The sequence below is a fragment of the Scyliorhinus canicula genome, chromosome 1 (genome assembly GCF_902713615.1).
Source record: "Scyliorhinus canicula chromosome 1, sScyCan1.1, whole genome shotgun sequence".
Lineage (NCBI taxonomy): Eukaryota > Metazoa > Chordata > Chondrichthyes > Carcharhiniformes > Scyliorhinidae > Scyliorhinus > Scyliorhinus canicula.
In genome coordinates, this window is record NC_052146.1 from 302,307,533 (window position 1) to 302,323,721 (window position 16,189).

The 16,189-nt window shown below is 48.0% G+C and overlaps 1 protein-coding gene across 8 annotated transcripts in view; it reads left to right on the forward strand.

The window, feature by feature from the left end:
• The window catches only part of adgrg6 (adhesion G protein-coupled receptor G6), a 138,108-nt gene that overhangs the window by 15,569 nt on the left and 106,350 nt on the right, over nucleotides 1-16,189 (forward strand). The gene's annotated exons all lie outside the window — the stretch shown is intronic.

The window sequence follows — 16,189 nt, forward strand, 5'->3', positions numbered from 1 at the left end:
TTCCCTCGAAGTCATTAGTGAACCAGGTGGGTTTTTACAATTAGGGATAGTTTCAAGGTCCCCATTACTGAGGCTAACTTTCAATTCTAGATGTGTTTTTAATTAATTGAGTTTAAATTCCAGTCACTGATGGGATTTGAACCCATGTCCCCAGTGCATTAACTGGGACCTCGGGATTAACATCATCACAACACCACCTTCACCCTTCGGTGTTATTGGTGATGGGCATTAAATGCTGGCCTTGCCAGCAACGCTGACAGCCCATGAATTAATGAAAAGAACATCTGGATTTTTACCAGTGCTGAAGGATTTGCATTTTGCATTCTGACCATGTTTTCCCACAGAACGCAAAATAACTCACTTAATTGTAAACCGCTCTGTGAATTGATTAATTTTCCGAAGTACATTATGTGGCGACTGGAGAAGATGTGATTGTTCTCCTTGGAGCAGAATAGGCGAAGAGGTGATTTAATCGAGGTGTTCAAAATTGTGTGGGTTTTTTTGTTGAAGAATGGATCGGGAAACCGTTTCCACTGGCGGGTTAGGAGAGGACACAGATTTAAGGTGGTTGACACAACACATCAGAGGGGAGCTGAGGAGAATTTTCTTTTTTTTAAACACGGCGATTTGTGATCTGAAACACATTGCCCGAAAGGAGGGTGGAAGCAAATTCAGTAAGAGCTTTCAAAAGGTAATGGGTCAGTTACGGGACGGACAAAGGGCGGACTGGAACAGGTTGAGTCGCCCTTTTTCTCGAATGGTGGGACAGGCCGGTAAAATGGGCCGAGTGGCCTGCTTTCAGTGCTGTATGGCTCCATGACCCTATGAAGGGTTTCAGGTGAGGGAGGGCTTCAGGGTACGATTGGTGTTTTGCAGATCAGGCAGGACTGCACTATTTTCAGGGCCGCCCCTTCGTAAATAAGGTTTATGATGCAACCCTGTTTATGGATTTCCCAGCTTCATTCGGCTCAGTTCCAACGTATGCGATCATGAGCATGCTAAATTATTTTCCTTCCCTTTTAATGTGTTCCTTCTTAAAAAAAATACCCTCGAGGGGTCAGTTTGTAAAGTCTATTTGCCTAATTTTAAGTTGTTACAGCTGCTGCTCTAACCAGACTTGTATATATTTAAAGAGAGTTAGACTGATTATTTTTGCATGTACTTTACGGGGATTCAGAAATAATGGGGCTTTGACTCGGGAGTCGGACTGGGAACTCAATGTCAATCATGGTTTTCCAGATGTCATGAGCACAATCATTGGTGGGCCTTCTGAGGGGGGGAGGGGGGGGGGGGGGGGGGGGGGGGTTGGGGAGAGAAAGAGGGGTGTAAATTCTTCTCGGCCTATTTTTGATTCTGAAATGGGTCCCATGCACACCCCACATGGGAAGGTCCGAAGCCAGCCTGAAATTGGGCCTTGAACATCATTGGTATTAGTTAACAATTTGGATACTGAGAAGCCGTGGGGAACACTTGTGCTCCTCTGGTACACGGAAATGTTTTGCTCAAGAAGGGGAGTAGAGATAACCCCGGTAACTATAGGCCGGTGAGCCTAACGTCTGTGGTGGGTAAAGTCTTGGAGAGGATTATAAAAGATACGATCATCTAGATAGGAATAATATGATTAGGGATAGTCAGCATGGTTTTGTGAAGGGTAGGTCATGCCTCACAAACCTTATTGAGTTCTTTGAGAAGGTGACTGAACAGGTAGACGAGGGTAGAGCTGTTGATGTGGTGTATATGGATTTCAGTAAAGCGTTTGATAAGGTTCCCCACGGTCGGCTATTGCAGAAAATACGGAGGCTGGGGATTGAGGGTGATTTAGAGATGTGGATCAGAAATTGGCTAGTTGAAAGAAGACAGAGAGTGGTAGTTGATGGGAAATGTTCAGAATGGAGTTCAGTTACGAGTGGCGTACCACAAGGATCTGTTCTGGGGCCGTTGCTGTTTGTCATTTTTATAAATGACCTAGAGGAGGGCGCAGAAGGATGGGTGAGTAAATTTGCAGACGACACTAAAGTCGGTGGAGTTGTAGACAGTGCGGAAGGATGTTGCAGGTTACAGAGGGACATAGATAAGCTGCAGAGCTGGGCTGAGAGGTGGCAAATGGAGTTTAATGTGGAGAAGTGTGAGGTGATTCACTTTGGAAAGAATAACAGGAATGCGGAATATTTGGCTAATGGTAAAATTCTTGGTAGTGTAGATGAGCAGAGGGATCTCGGTGTCCATGTACATAGATCCCTGAAAGCTGCCACCCAGGTTGATAGGGTTGTGAAGAAGGCCTATGGTGTGTTGGCCTTTATTGGTAGAGGGATTGAGTTCCAGAGCCATGAGGTCATGTTGCAGTTGTACAAAACTCTAGTACGGCCGCATTTGGAGTATTGCGTACAGTTCTGGTTGCCTCATTATAGGAAGGACGTGGAAGCTTTGGAACGGGTGCAGAGGAAATTTACCAGGATGTTGCCTGGTATGGAGGGAAAATCTTATGAGGAAAGGCTGATGGACTTGAGGTTGTTTTCGTTAGAGAGAAGAAGGTTAAGAGGTGACTTAATAGAGGCATACAAAATGATCAGAGGGTTAGATAGGGTGGACAGCGAGAGCCTTCTCCCACGGATGGAGGTGGCTAGCACGAGGGGACATAGCCTTAAATTGAGGGGTAATAGATATAGGACAGAGGTCAGAGGTGGGTTTTTTACGCAAAGAGTGGTGAGGCCGTGGAATGCCCTACCTGCAACAGTAGTGAACTCGCCAACATTGAGGGCATTAAAAAATTTATTGGATAAGCATATGGATGATAAGGGCATAGTGTAGGTTAGATGGCCTTTAGTTTTTTTTCCATGTCGGTGCAACATCGAGGGCCAAAGGGCCTGTACTGCGCTGTATCGTTCTATGTTCTATATGTTCTTGTACAGGATGCCAAAGAGGCCGAGTGCGTCAATCCCATCTCCCATTCCAGTCATTCTTACCCACTTTCAACAAGGAGGCCAAAAATGGTGTTGGGCCTCCTGTATGCGGCCTAAATGACTGTGGCCTCAGATCCACTTTCCTGTCTGTTCTCCATAATGTTTGGCTCTTGTACGGTTATGAATGTGTCTACCTCAGCCTCGACCATATTCAAATGCTCATTCTCCACCGCTCTCAGAGGTAGAGAATGTCAACGATTCCCTGTCCTCTGAGAGAAGAGGTTCCTCCTCACCTCCTATTTTAATTGGGGCCCTTTACTCTGAAATGGTGCCCCCTAGTTCTGGGCAGGCTGAGGGGGAGATGTGGCCATACAATCCGTCAGGTGGCCTTCCCACTAGGCTCCCATCCGCCCGGGACTTTGCTGCAATTTTATAGTGGGATGGGCAAGGCTGAGGCCGTCCTACACTCCCCCACCCCTTGAGCCAACTGAGACCCTTAAGTGGCCAATTGACCAGTTAAAGGCCATTTCCCACCTGGCCCAAATTGTCAGGCTGACTGGAGGGGGGGAGGGGGGGGGGGGGGGGGGCAAAAAGTGACTGTGCTCAGGGCTCAGGGTGGGGTGAGGGAAGGAGGGAGGGGTGTCATCATCAACAGCCCCCTTTTAATATCAGACAACAAGCCCCCCCTCCCCCCTGTCCATCTACAAACAAAGTCTGGCCCCTGCGGGTGCTCCCTCCCTCTTGACCTCTGTGCAGGAACCTTCACCCCTCCTGTGCCTTACCCTCCGGACCTCACCCTCTCTCCCTGTCCTGAGACCCCCATGCTTACCCACTCCTGGACTCGGGGGATTTAGTCTATTGTTTGCAGTGCCGGCCCTGCCTACTGCCAATTTCTGGTGCTGCTGAGACGAGACAACTCTGTGAGGCAGGAATCCCATCTCCAGTGAACTATGGCTCGTTGAAGCGTGCAGGGAAACCTGTATCAGCTGTGGTACATTGAGGACTGACTCATCGGATGGAAGGAAGGGGGATCCCACCATCTTTTTTTTAATATAAATTTAGAGTCCCCAATATTTTTTCCAATTAAGGGACAATTTAGTGTGGCCAATCCGCCTACCCTGCACATCTTTGGGTGAAACCCATGCAGACACGGGGAGAATGTGCAAACTCCACACGGACAGTGACCCAGGGCCGGGATTCGAACCCAGGTCCTCAGCGCCGTAGGCAGCAATGCTAACCACTGTTACCACGCCAGGGATCAGGCCCAGGGATGCCCAGCTAGTATGTGGTGAGGTCTAGTTGTCTCAAGGATCCCCCCCCCCCAAACAGGTGGGTTGGGGCATTGGGGGGGGCAAGAGTCGGAGGGGGGGGGGGAAGAGTTTGCGAGATCGGTGTGCCAGACTCGCTCATCGGAGCTCCTCAATGCAGGCTCTGTGGCTAAGTGCAACCTTAGCGGGGTGTTCCCCACCGGGCGCCGGAAAAACCCCAGAGTTCCGTTCAATATCCGTTGACCCCTTGATTCCTGCCCAGAAGGGACTCTGTTTTTTTGTTAAATTGCGGCCAATGTTTCAAGTCAAGTAAAGACTCCTCCCCAGAACCTCTGGGGAGATGTAGTACTCAATGGAGGGAATATAATGTATTCAGACACACATTCCGAGACCACACTGTCAACAGCTCTGAAACCAATCCGTTAATGTTGCCATGAGGCTCAGCTTGGCAATGGAACCTGGCATATTTCCCGTGATTTCCCACTGAGAGCTTTCCTGGCTTCGGTGCAAACCTCTGCACGTAGCGATTCTATGGATCGACAGAGGGAGGGGGAGGCAAAATGGCATCATCCCCCGGGAATTGGTGAGATGGATGTGGAGAGGTCCTTTTAGCTGAAGGAAGAAAGGAAATGAGCAGCACATTGGCGTACAGTACAATGATTGCACATGTGAAAGAATAATAAACACCGACTGAGCCACACAGGGCAGGATCTTTTCTGATGTAATGCACATTGGTCACAGCTCTCCTTCCATTAACTTATGGAGGGCAATTCTCCGAGTCCCGCGCAGGGCCGGAGAATCGGAGCAACTGCGCCATGACGCCTCGACGCCGGCACGCGATTCTCTGAGGTGCGGAGAATTGGCGCCATTTGCGCTGGCACGTTTGGCACGGCGCCGGCCGCGGGCCACTGGAATCAGCGGGGCTGCCGATTCTCTGGCCCGGATGGCCCAAGTGACCGCTTCGACATGACAGAGTCCCGCCGGCGCCGTTCACCCCTGGTCGCTGCCGGCGGGAACGCTCGGGGGGCAGTCTGTGGGGGAGGGAGGGTGGCTCCTTCACTGGCGGGGGGGGGGGCCCTCCGAAGGGGTCTGGCCCGCGATCAGGGCCCACCGATCGGCTGGCCGGCCTCTGCCCCCCCCCCCCGGGCCTACATTCCGCCGCTGCCGGCCCCTGAACACCGACCCCATGTTGGGTCGGGGCCGGCGCGTGTAAGAAGTTCCCCGCGCATGCGCAGGATGGTGCGGCCCAATTGCGCATGCGTAGGATTTAACTGGCCCAACTACGCATGCGTGGGTTGGCGCGGCACCCATTTGGCGCCGCGTACGAAGGCTGCAGCAGCGTGAACCGCTCCAGCGCCGTGCTGGTCGTGCCCGGGCCCTGTTCGCACCATCGTGCAACGTGACGGCGTTCACGACGGTGCGAACACTTGGCCACCATATCGGAGAATCGCCCCCATATTCTTGCACGTGTTGGCTGTGGCCTATTTGGATTGAGGATTGGCTGACTGACAGAAAGCAGACGGTCAGGATAAACGGGTCCTTCCCTGGCTGGTGAACTGTAACTAGCGGGGTACCGCAAAGGTCAGTCCTCGGACCTCAATGGTTTACAATCTATACAAATGATCTGCAAGCAGGAACAGAGTCTAACGTAGCAAAATGTGCGGATGATACTAAAATAGGTGGGCAAGCAGTCAATGAAGAGGAGATAAAGAGTTTACAGACGGACATAGATAGGCTAGGAGATTGGGCCAAAATTTGGCAGATGGAGTTTAATGTGGAAAAGTGTGAGGGTATCTATTTGGCTGAAAAAAATAGAAAGGCAAATTATGATCTAAATGGGAAGCAGATTCACAATGCGTCTGGGCAGAGGGATCTGGGTGTCTTTGTTCATGAATCACAAAATCATGCACGCAGGTACAGCATGTAACTAAAAAGGCAAATGGAATGTTCGCATTTATTGCAAAAGAAGTGTTGTTGCAATTGCACAGGGTGTTGGTCTGGAGTATTGGGTCCAGATAAGGTCTCCTTATTGAGGAAGGATGTGGTGGCATTGGAGGCAGTTCAGAGGAGGTTCACCATGATTGATTCCGGGGATGAAAGAGTTGATGTGTAAGGAAAGATTAAACCAGTGTTTTTCAAATTGGGGTCGCGACCCGTGGGTGGGTCATGGGTGTTGAATAGTGGGTCGCCAAAAATGATCCCCATCGATCGCATGATCTTTTTTCCTATTTTCTCTCAGGGTAAATGTATGCTGGCCTTAACTGAAAAGAAAAGCGTATACCTTCATAAAGTTAAATTTAACACCTAGCCAATACACAAATACAATGTTTCATTTGGAACGGCTATGGGTTCGACCTTGGTATAACGTCACCAACAGGTCTGGCTCTGTTCTATTTATAGTGCACGTGCATTTTGTATAAGGAGGTATGACAATGAGGATCTCTCAGGCGATGCCAGCATGAGCATCATTGATGTGGAATAAAAGCTTAGTACTGCCTCGTACAATTCATTGAATGGCGGTGCAGGCTCGATGGGCTGTGAAGAGATACATTTAGGTATAAGACCGATATACCAGGTTTAAATAAATCCTAAGGGTTAACATGAAACTCACACAACAGTCTGAGTTGCCTGCTTCTGCTCCTGGTTCCTCTGTTCCCACTCCCCTCCCTATAACTGTAACCCTGTAAACCCACTTAACCTGCACATCTTTAGACACCAAGGGGCAATTTAACATTGCAAATCCACCTAAACCTCCACATACTTGGATACTAAGGGGCAATTTAGCATGGCCAATCCGCCTAACCTGCACATCTTTGAACTGTGGGAGGAAACCGGAGCACCGGGAGGAAACCCACGCAGACACGGGGAGAATGTGCAAACTCCACACAGTCACCCAAGGTTGCAATTGAACTTGAGGCAGCAGCGCTAACCACCGTGCCACCATTTATTCCAGATTGATTTAATTAACGCAATTTAAATATCCCGAACTGTCCTGGTTTTTTTGCTTCTTTGTTCGTTCTTGGGATGTGCAGGTTTGTCAGCCATCCCAAGCCGCCCGTGAGAAGGTGGTGGTGAACTGCTGCAGTCACTGTGGGGGAGGTATACCCTCAGTGCAGTTAGGGAGGGAGCTGCAGGATTTTGACCCAGCAACAGTGAAGGAACGGCCGATATATTTCCGAGCCAGGATGGCGGGACATGAAGTAATTGGCGGGATTTTCCAGCCCTTCCTGCACTCCATATCCCCTGTTTTCCCTATTCCCATGTTTTACATACTGTGCAAAGCTTATCACTAACAATTCCTTTCTTCCAACGGATTCCCCATGGATACTGGCATTTTGGCTGCCCCGGATCTGAGACTCTGGGTTGATTTTTTTTCTTGGCTTGCAAATCAAAATTATCCTGACAAAAAGAATGTAAAAGAAATTAAATTGCACCTTTATTACCGAGAGGCAAAAGAACGGAGAAACTTGCATTTATTTTGCACCTGATCGCTCCACAGCGAATGATTTGCCGAGGGAGGGTTTTAGATCATGATTTGGCTATTCAAAAATGAAAGCGGAAAGTTCTGGAAACACTTCGCAGGTCTCGCCGCATTGGTGCAGGGAGAGACGTTTCGAGCCCTTATGTCTATTCTGCTGCTGGGCAGAAGATAACGATCAAACAACCTGCTTAAGTGAAGTTGGTTGAGGGCTGAATGTTGGCCAGGGTGAACTCCAGCTGCCCCTTTTCAATGGGATCATTGCCTGAGACGGCAGACGCGACCTCAGCTCAATGACTGATCTGAACCACATCTGTCAGTGTTGAACATGGGAGTGGGGCTTGGACCTGTGACCTTCTGAGTCTGAAGCGAGAGTGCTATCCACTGAGTCTGAAGCAATCACTCATTTTTCTTCAGTGACTTTAGTTATGGGTGGTTTCAGCTGTACATAACACTGGCTAGTCACCATAACCACGTTCAGAATATTGAGTGCGGCTACCAATATTCTGGCCTGAAGTTATGGGCTCAGCTGAGGTTGGGAATTGAGCTGAACGAGGGCGGAAAATACTGGTGCCAGTCGGATGCCTGCTTCCTGACCCTATTCACAGCTCCAGGGTCCCAGGTTCGATTCCGGCTTGGGTCACTGTCTGTGCGGAGTCTGCACATCCTCCCCGTGTGTGCGTGGGTTTCCTCCGGGTGCTCCGGTTTCCTCCCACAGTCCAAAGATGTGCAGGTTAGGTGGATTGGACATGATAAATTGCCCTTAGTGTCCAAAATTGCCCTTAGTGTTGGGTGGGTTACTGGGTTATGGGGATAGGGTGGAGGTGTTGACCTTGGGTGGGGTGCTCTTTCAGGAGCCGGTGCAGACTCGATGGGCCGAATGGCCTCCTTCTGCACTGTAAATTCTATGATTTCTATTCACAGCTTCAGCCATTTTTGCCAACGCAGGCAGGGGATGGGGGGGGGGGGGGGGGGGGGGGCACGAGCTAGGAAGCCAATTAGACTCATTCAGAGCTTTGAATCACACTGAAAGGCTGTTAGGGATTTCCCAGTTGGCCTCCATTTTCCTGCTGTGGATACTTTTCTGTTCTGGAGTAAACCTTTGTTTTGCCTCGTCTGGCCTCCGTTGGAGTTATTTTGCCCTCCCTTGTGTGGAATAATCTCAAAACATCCAGTTAACATCATATTGGAAAGAGTTAAACACAGGTTTGTTGCATTACGCATTACACATGAAGGATAGGCGCATGTGATGACTCTCAATGCCAGGAGCATGGAAAATGTTATTGACAGAATGCTATGTTATGTTCGAAGCAGAAAAATGTCAGTTAAAATGTCAGGAATGGATTTTGCAAGATTACCTCGGGAGTTAGCGAGACAATTACCTCAAATATTTACCTGTGGTCAGACCGCCTCCTTCAGTCAGTAAATGAGGTTGGGCATTGTCCAAGGGTTTACAAATTCTAACTGCTGTGTGGAATCAAGCAGTTTAAACCAAGTGGCCTCGCATGGTTCCTCGTACATTCGCTGGCTGTATGTGCTCACAGAACATTCAAAGTCAAAATACTGCCACGTTTCTTCAATGTGAGTGTGCTTCCTGGTATATCCACAGGTATTCCTTGTTGCGTTTTTTTTGCATCTGCAAGATGTGCTGGTGGAACGGAGGTGAATGCGGGGGAATTTTCCATTGAAACCTATGAAAGATGTTGAAGTTTCAGGTGAAACTGACTCTGAACGTTGACAACATTTCCCCCTGAAATTGATTAGGGCGACAACCACCTATATTGATATTGTGTATGTTGTTGAAGTTGGTGGTGAATGTTGGTGACTTTTCTGGTGAAATTGGTGAATGTTGGTGAATTTTCTGACGAAATTGATGAATAGCGGTGAATTTTATGGTGAATGTAGATGAATTTCTGGTGAAATTGGTGAATGGTGGTGAATTTTCTGGTGAAATTGGTGAACGTTGGTGAATTTTATGGTGAATGTTGGTGAATGTAGATGAATTTCTGGTGAAATTGGTGAACGTTGGTGAATTTTATGGTGAATGTAGATGAATTTCTGGTGAAATTGGTGAATGGTGGTGAATTTTCTGGTGAAACTGGTGAACGTTGGTGAATTTTATGGTGAATGTTGGTGAATGTAGATGAATTTCTGGTGAAATTGGTGAACGTTGGTGAATTTTATGGTGAATTTTATGGTGAATGTAGATGAATTTCTGGTGAAATTGGTGAACGTTGGTGAATTTTATGGTGAATGTAGATGAATTTCTGGTGAAATTGGTGAATGGTGGTGAATTTTCTGGTGATATTGATGAATTTTATGGTGAATGTTGGTGAATGTTTGGTGAAATTGGTGAGTGGTGGTGAATCTTCTGGTGAAATTGGTGAATGTTAGTAGACTTTCTTGTGAAATTGGCATATTTGCTGGTATATTTTGTTGGATGTTTATTTAAAAGAAATTTGGAGAGCTGTTTGACTTGCTGCCTTGTTAGGGTTGACGGACTATTCTGTGCCGCACTCAAATAGCTGCTGTGTGTCGACATCAATGTTTGATGTGTGTCTAAGTATGCCTGGGAGGATTGATGATCTGGTTCTGATCATGATACTGTTGTTGTACTGAGATGGTCCTTCTTATCTGTGGACTCAAGGTATGGTACTTGTTCTAATAATAATCTTAATTATTGTCACAATAATTAACACTGCAACGAAGTTACTGTGAACAGCCCCTAGTCGCCACACTCTTGCGCCTGTTCGGGTACACTGAGAAAGAATTCAGAATGTCCAATTCACCTAACAGCACGTCTTTCAGGATATGTGGGAGGAAACCGGAGCACCCGGAGGAAACCCACGGCGTGAGCGTGCAGACTCCGCAAAGACAAGCCAGGAATCGAACCTGGGTCCCTGCCGCTGTGAAGCAACAGTGCTAACCACTGTGCTACCCTGTTACTAGGCAGACTATAGTCATGCTCTGATATCGGCTCAACACTTGTTTATTAGCGCTACACCTAAACAGGCTACGGAGCAGGCATGTTGCTCCTGGGCATGATCCCAACATCGCTCTCTCTTCTCTCTCTCTTTCTCTCTCACGTAAGTCTAACACAAGACTGACTGATGTCAGCGATACATCATCATCTATATCATGCGTTGGCATATCCCATCTGTTAACCCATTATATTACATCTACTTCCAAAGTATACTGTCCAATTTCTGACAACCCATATTCTGGTGTTTTCCGGAGAGGGAGCTGGTCTCCATTGGCCGTTGGCGGGATCTACTGGTCCCAACGACATCTACAACATTTTCCTGGCATGCCCGTCCCACCACGGGGCACCCCCACCATGGGGTGCTGTGTTCGATGCGGGCAGAAGAACCCGCCAGTGGGTTAACTATTTATATTTCATTTCTGCAACTTTCTCTTTACAACTGCAGGTTCTATCCAACCCCAACTCCTTTTCTCTGTCCCTCTCCAAGTCAGAGCCCTGAGGGATTCAGTCTCCCACAGTACTCTTGACCCCCCATCAAAGAAGTCTTGGAGACACGTGGGGTTTCTTCTTTGTCTTGGAGCATATCACAATCATCATCATTATCATCAGAATGGGACAACAATTTAGTAGCTACGCTGCAAAGCAGAGTGTCAGGTTTAAAATGACTGAACCGCCAAGGGTATTGAGTACTCTCCAACAGAGACAGATCCAAGAGAAAACCTTCTGTACCGCAAAAATGACAGTGATTTTAGTTTGTATTTGAGGGTTATTGTTGAAATCAGTTCCGCTTGTGTACAGTATACATAAGTTGAGGATTGTGGTATAGTTTGTCGTGTATTTATGTTACACCAGATGGTTTTGGAATATCGTTGGAATGTTTTGCTTTGTTACGCTTGCGTTTTGATACATTGTCGCATGTTAGTTGTGCCGTTTGATTGGATATTGCAATTAGGGTGGTTGCTGTTCTGGTTTTTGTGGCAATGCTGACATGCTTTAATGGATTTCGGTTTTATTTACGTGCGTTTCCGATGTATTTTGTCGACAAGTCCGGATATTTACATCAGACATTTGTCTTGTGTTTTGTTGGATTGCTGCTATTTCATCAGACTGCAGTGTGGGTGGCTGCTGTATGTGTGTGGGGCAGGGCTGGGGACAGATAACTGGTACAGTATTAGGATATGTCTCAGTGGATTGTTGGGGTATTTTAAAGGCTTCCGATGGCTGATACATATTGATATGTCGTGGAGTCTTGGGGGGAGATTCTCTGGCCCCCCAGAATTTCTCTGCGGCGGGAGGCGGAATCCTCCAATCCCGCTGCTGTCAATGGGATTTTCCATTGAATTCATCCCACGTCGTCGGGAAACCCGCAGTGAGGCCGTGCCATCAGCAGCACCGGGCGATCCCGTTGGCATGAATAGCTGGAAAATGTTAAAGTCATTAGAACAAGGATGGAGGTCATTCGTTTTAACATCGAACATACAGTGCAGAAAGAGACCATTCGGCCCATCGAGTCTGCACCGACCCACTTAAGCCCTCACTTCCACCCTATCCCCGTAACCCAACAACCCCACCTAACCTTTTTGTCACGAAGGGCAATTTATCATGGCCAATCCACGTAACCTGCCCGTCTTTGGACTGTGGGAGGAAACCAGAGCACCCGGAGGAAACCCACGCAGAGACAAGGGGAAAACGTGCAGACTCCGCACAGACAGTGACCCAGCGGGGAATCGAACCTGGGACCCTGGCACTGTGAAGCCACAGTGCTATCCACTTGTGCTACTTTGCTGCCCGTGGTTTGTTGAGTTTATGCAGGCTCTCTGAAGAACCACCCAGTCAGTCCCATTCCACACTCTTTTCCCACAGCCCTGAAAGCTTATTTTCCTCAAACACCCATCCAATTGGTGTTGCTGAGACGGATGGTGGGTTCCCTGTTGTATTCTGGTGGGTGTAGTTTTCCCAGCATACATGGGAGGACTGCCGTTCCCTTGCTCAAAGTAGTACGTCCGAATCTTTCACATCCAGCTGAGTGGTCGGGCAGGACCTTGAACAGTTCATCAACAAAAAGGCACTTTTGACAGTGCAGCAGCCCCTCGGTACTGCAATGGCGGTGTGAGACTACATCTTGTTCTCAAATGTCTGGAGCGAGGCTTGAATCCGCAGAGTACCGACCCAAACTATTCGAGAAGATACTGATTCACAGTATACAAAGTGCGCACCTCTTTTTTAAGGTGATCCCCACCCCAGTCGAAACTTGGAATGAATTGACCGAAGTAGCTGCCGCTGTTTGAGTTAGCAGCCTGTCCCGGAGTCTGGGAAATGGTGCGGCATCAAAAGCAAAATATTGCGAATGCTGGAATTCTCAAAGAAAAGCAAACAAAAAAGGTGCTCAAAATACTCAGCAGGTCAGGCTTTATCTGTGGAGAGAGAAACAGAGTTAGTGGCCGGGTCTTTCCATAAGACCATAAGGCATAGGAACAGAATTAGGCCACTCGGCCCATTGAGCCTGCTCTGCCATTCAATCATGGCTGATATTTTCTCATCCCCATTCTCCTGCCTTCTCCCCATAACCGCTGATCCCCTTATTAATCAAGAACCTATCTATCTCTGTCTTAAAGACACTCAGTGATTTGGCCTCCCCAGCCTTCTGCAGCAAAGAGTTCCACAGATTCACCACCCTCTTTGGCTGAAGAAATTCCTCCTCATCTTGGTTTTAAAGGATCGTCCCTTCAGTCTGAGATTGTGTCCTCTGCTTCTAGTTTTTCCTACTAGTGGAAACATCCTCTCCACGTCCACTCTATCCAAGCCTCGCAGCATCCTGTAAGTTTCAATAAGATCCCCCACATCTCTCTAAACTTCGAGTACAGACCCAGAGTCCTCAAACATTCCTCAAACAACAAGCTCTTCATTCCAGGGATCATTCTTGTGAACCTCCTCTGGACCCTTTCCAAGGCCAGCTCATACTTCCTTAGATACGGGGCCCAAAACTGCTCACCATACATAAATGGGGTCTGACCAGAGCCTTATACAGCCTCAGAAGTACATCCCTGATCTTGTATTCTGGCCCCCCTGAGGTGGGTTTTCCAGAGGTTGAAACAGCTGGCAGGACCATCCAGTCCCACCGATCCGCAAAAGCGCTTGCTGGGAGTTTTCTACTGGTCCCATCAAAATCTACAGGGCTACAAAATCCCAAGCCACCTTGATAACTGAAAAAGCTCAATCAAATCACCCTGTAGTTTACACTTGCCTTAAGTAGAGAGACCCCAGTTTGTGTAACCCAAAGATGCTTTAAACTGGAAGTGCAGATAAATCGCCTTTCAGTTCAACTATAAATGAGGCAAGTCTCCATTTGCTGCTGTGATTTGCACCATGAAATGAGGGGAGGAGTGAAGCCAGCTAGCTCCCACTGCCCAGTGTCTCTTTATAATGGGGAATGCCCTCCAGAGGCTCGAATTCCTCACTTGTGCTGTCACTGGAGTGGGACTGACTGAGGTCATGGGGGCGGATTCCAACGCAAAGCCCACCAGGCAGCAGTTTGAAAGCAGAATGCACACTTAACATCAGAATGACAGAAAGGCACTAATAATAGTCTCGATCTTCTCCTTGTCGGGATTCGTGCCAATTCAAAGAATGAGTCAGGAATCCCAATATGCTAGATTTTCTCTTTGCACAAAACATATTTCAGCAAGATGTTCAAGGCAAAGTTACTTGTTTTGATGGTGCGGTTATTTGAGGGGCAGTCACTTCGCTCTCACAAGATCTCTGGGCAATCTCTTTTTTTTAAATTTAGAGTACCCAATTAATCACTGGGCAGTCGGCAGCCCAGTGTTGACTTGAGATGTAAGGGTGGAGAAGGCTCCCAGTATCGTTACTGGCACAGCTAATTGCAGCCGGGTACAGTGGCAGCGGTGTGGCGCAGTCCAGCCATGATCTCATTAGACAGTGGCGCAGGTTCAAAGGGCTGAATGTATCCACTCAGCCACGGGAGGAGGGAGACTCTGGCACGGCAAGCATTTATTGCCAATCCCATTCGCCCCCTCGAAGGTGATGGCGGTGACTTTCGCGAACTGCTGCTATCCGTGTGCTGGAGGCCCACCCGCCCTGATCTTTCTGTGGTAATTTTGGTACAGCTTTACGAGGCCGGGGCAGTTAAGGGTTGTGGATGTGGCGTCGCCACATGTAGGCCAGACCGGGTAAGGAAGGCAGATTTCCTTCATTGAAGGATACTCGTGAACCAGGTGGGTTTCTATGACAATCTGATAATTACATGTTCAATGTGGTGAATGTGATTCACACCGGATTATAACCTGTATATACATGTGTCTATATTGTAAGTGCAGTTGCACTATCTGACCTCCAGGGGGAGTAGCTCTGGGAATGCTTGAGAGTTGTACGGGGCTTCTCCCTTGGCTCCGCCCAGGACTCCTCCCCCAGGAGCGGCTGTATAAAGATCAGTGCCACAGGGTCAGCCGGCCAGTTCACCGAAAGTTCAATGGCTAACAGGCTGGCTCTGTTGTAAGTATATTAAAACCGCTATTCTAATCCTACACGCACGTGTCCGTAGAATTGTTGGTTCCAACATTCATCAATACTGATTTTTAAAAAAACCTTAATTAACAGGAACTTAAATTCTGCAGCTGCAATGAATACAAACTCATTAGTTGAGTCGTAACCACAATGCTACCATATCCATTATGGCCTATTCCTATTGTTCACTATTTCTAAGTGAATTCAATAGACGTTTGTGCTATCCTGAGCAAACAACAACATGACTAAATGCCTTACTGGTTCATTAATCATAGAATCAACAGTGCAGAAGGAGGCTATTCAACCCATTGAGTCTGCACCAACCCTTGGAAAAAACACTCCACTTAAGCCCACACCTCCACCCTATCCCTGTAACCCAGTAACCCCACCCAACCTTTTTGGACACTAAGGGCAATTTAACATAGCCAATTCACCTCACCTGCACATCTTTGGATTGTGGGAGGAAACCGGAGCACCCGGGGGAATCCCACACAGACACGGAGAGAACGTGCAGACTCCGCACACACAGTGATCCAAACCGGAAGCACTCCGAGGGTATTTTTAGTCGACGAATTGGATAAGTAACTGGATATCACATAGAAGACAGAGGGTGGTGGTGGATGGAAAATTTTCAGACTGGAGACCAGTTACCAGTGGTGTACCACAGGGATGAGTGCTGGGTCCTCTGCTATTTGTGATTTTTATCAATGACTTGGAGGAGGGGGCTGAAGGGTGGGTCAGTAAATTTGTTGATGACACCAAGATTGGCGGAGTAGTGGATGAGGTGGAGGGCTGTTGTCGGCTGCAAAGAGACCTTGATAGGATGCAGAGCTGGGCCGAAAAATGGCAGATGGAGTTTAACCCTGATAAGTGCGAGATGATTCATTTTGGTAGAAAAAATTTGAATGCTGATTACAGGGTCAATGGCAAGGTTCTGAGGAATGTGGAGGAACAGAGAGATCTTAGGGTTCATGTCCACAGATCTCTGAAGGTTGCCACTCAAGTGGATAGAGCCGTGAAAAAGGCTTATAGTGTG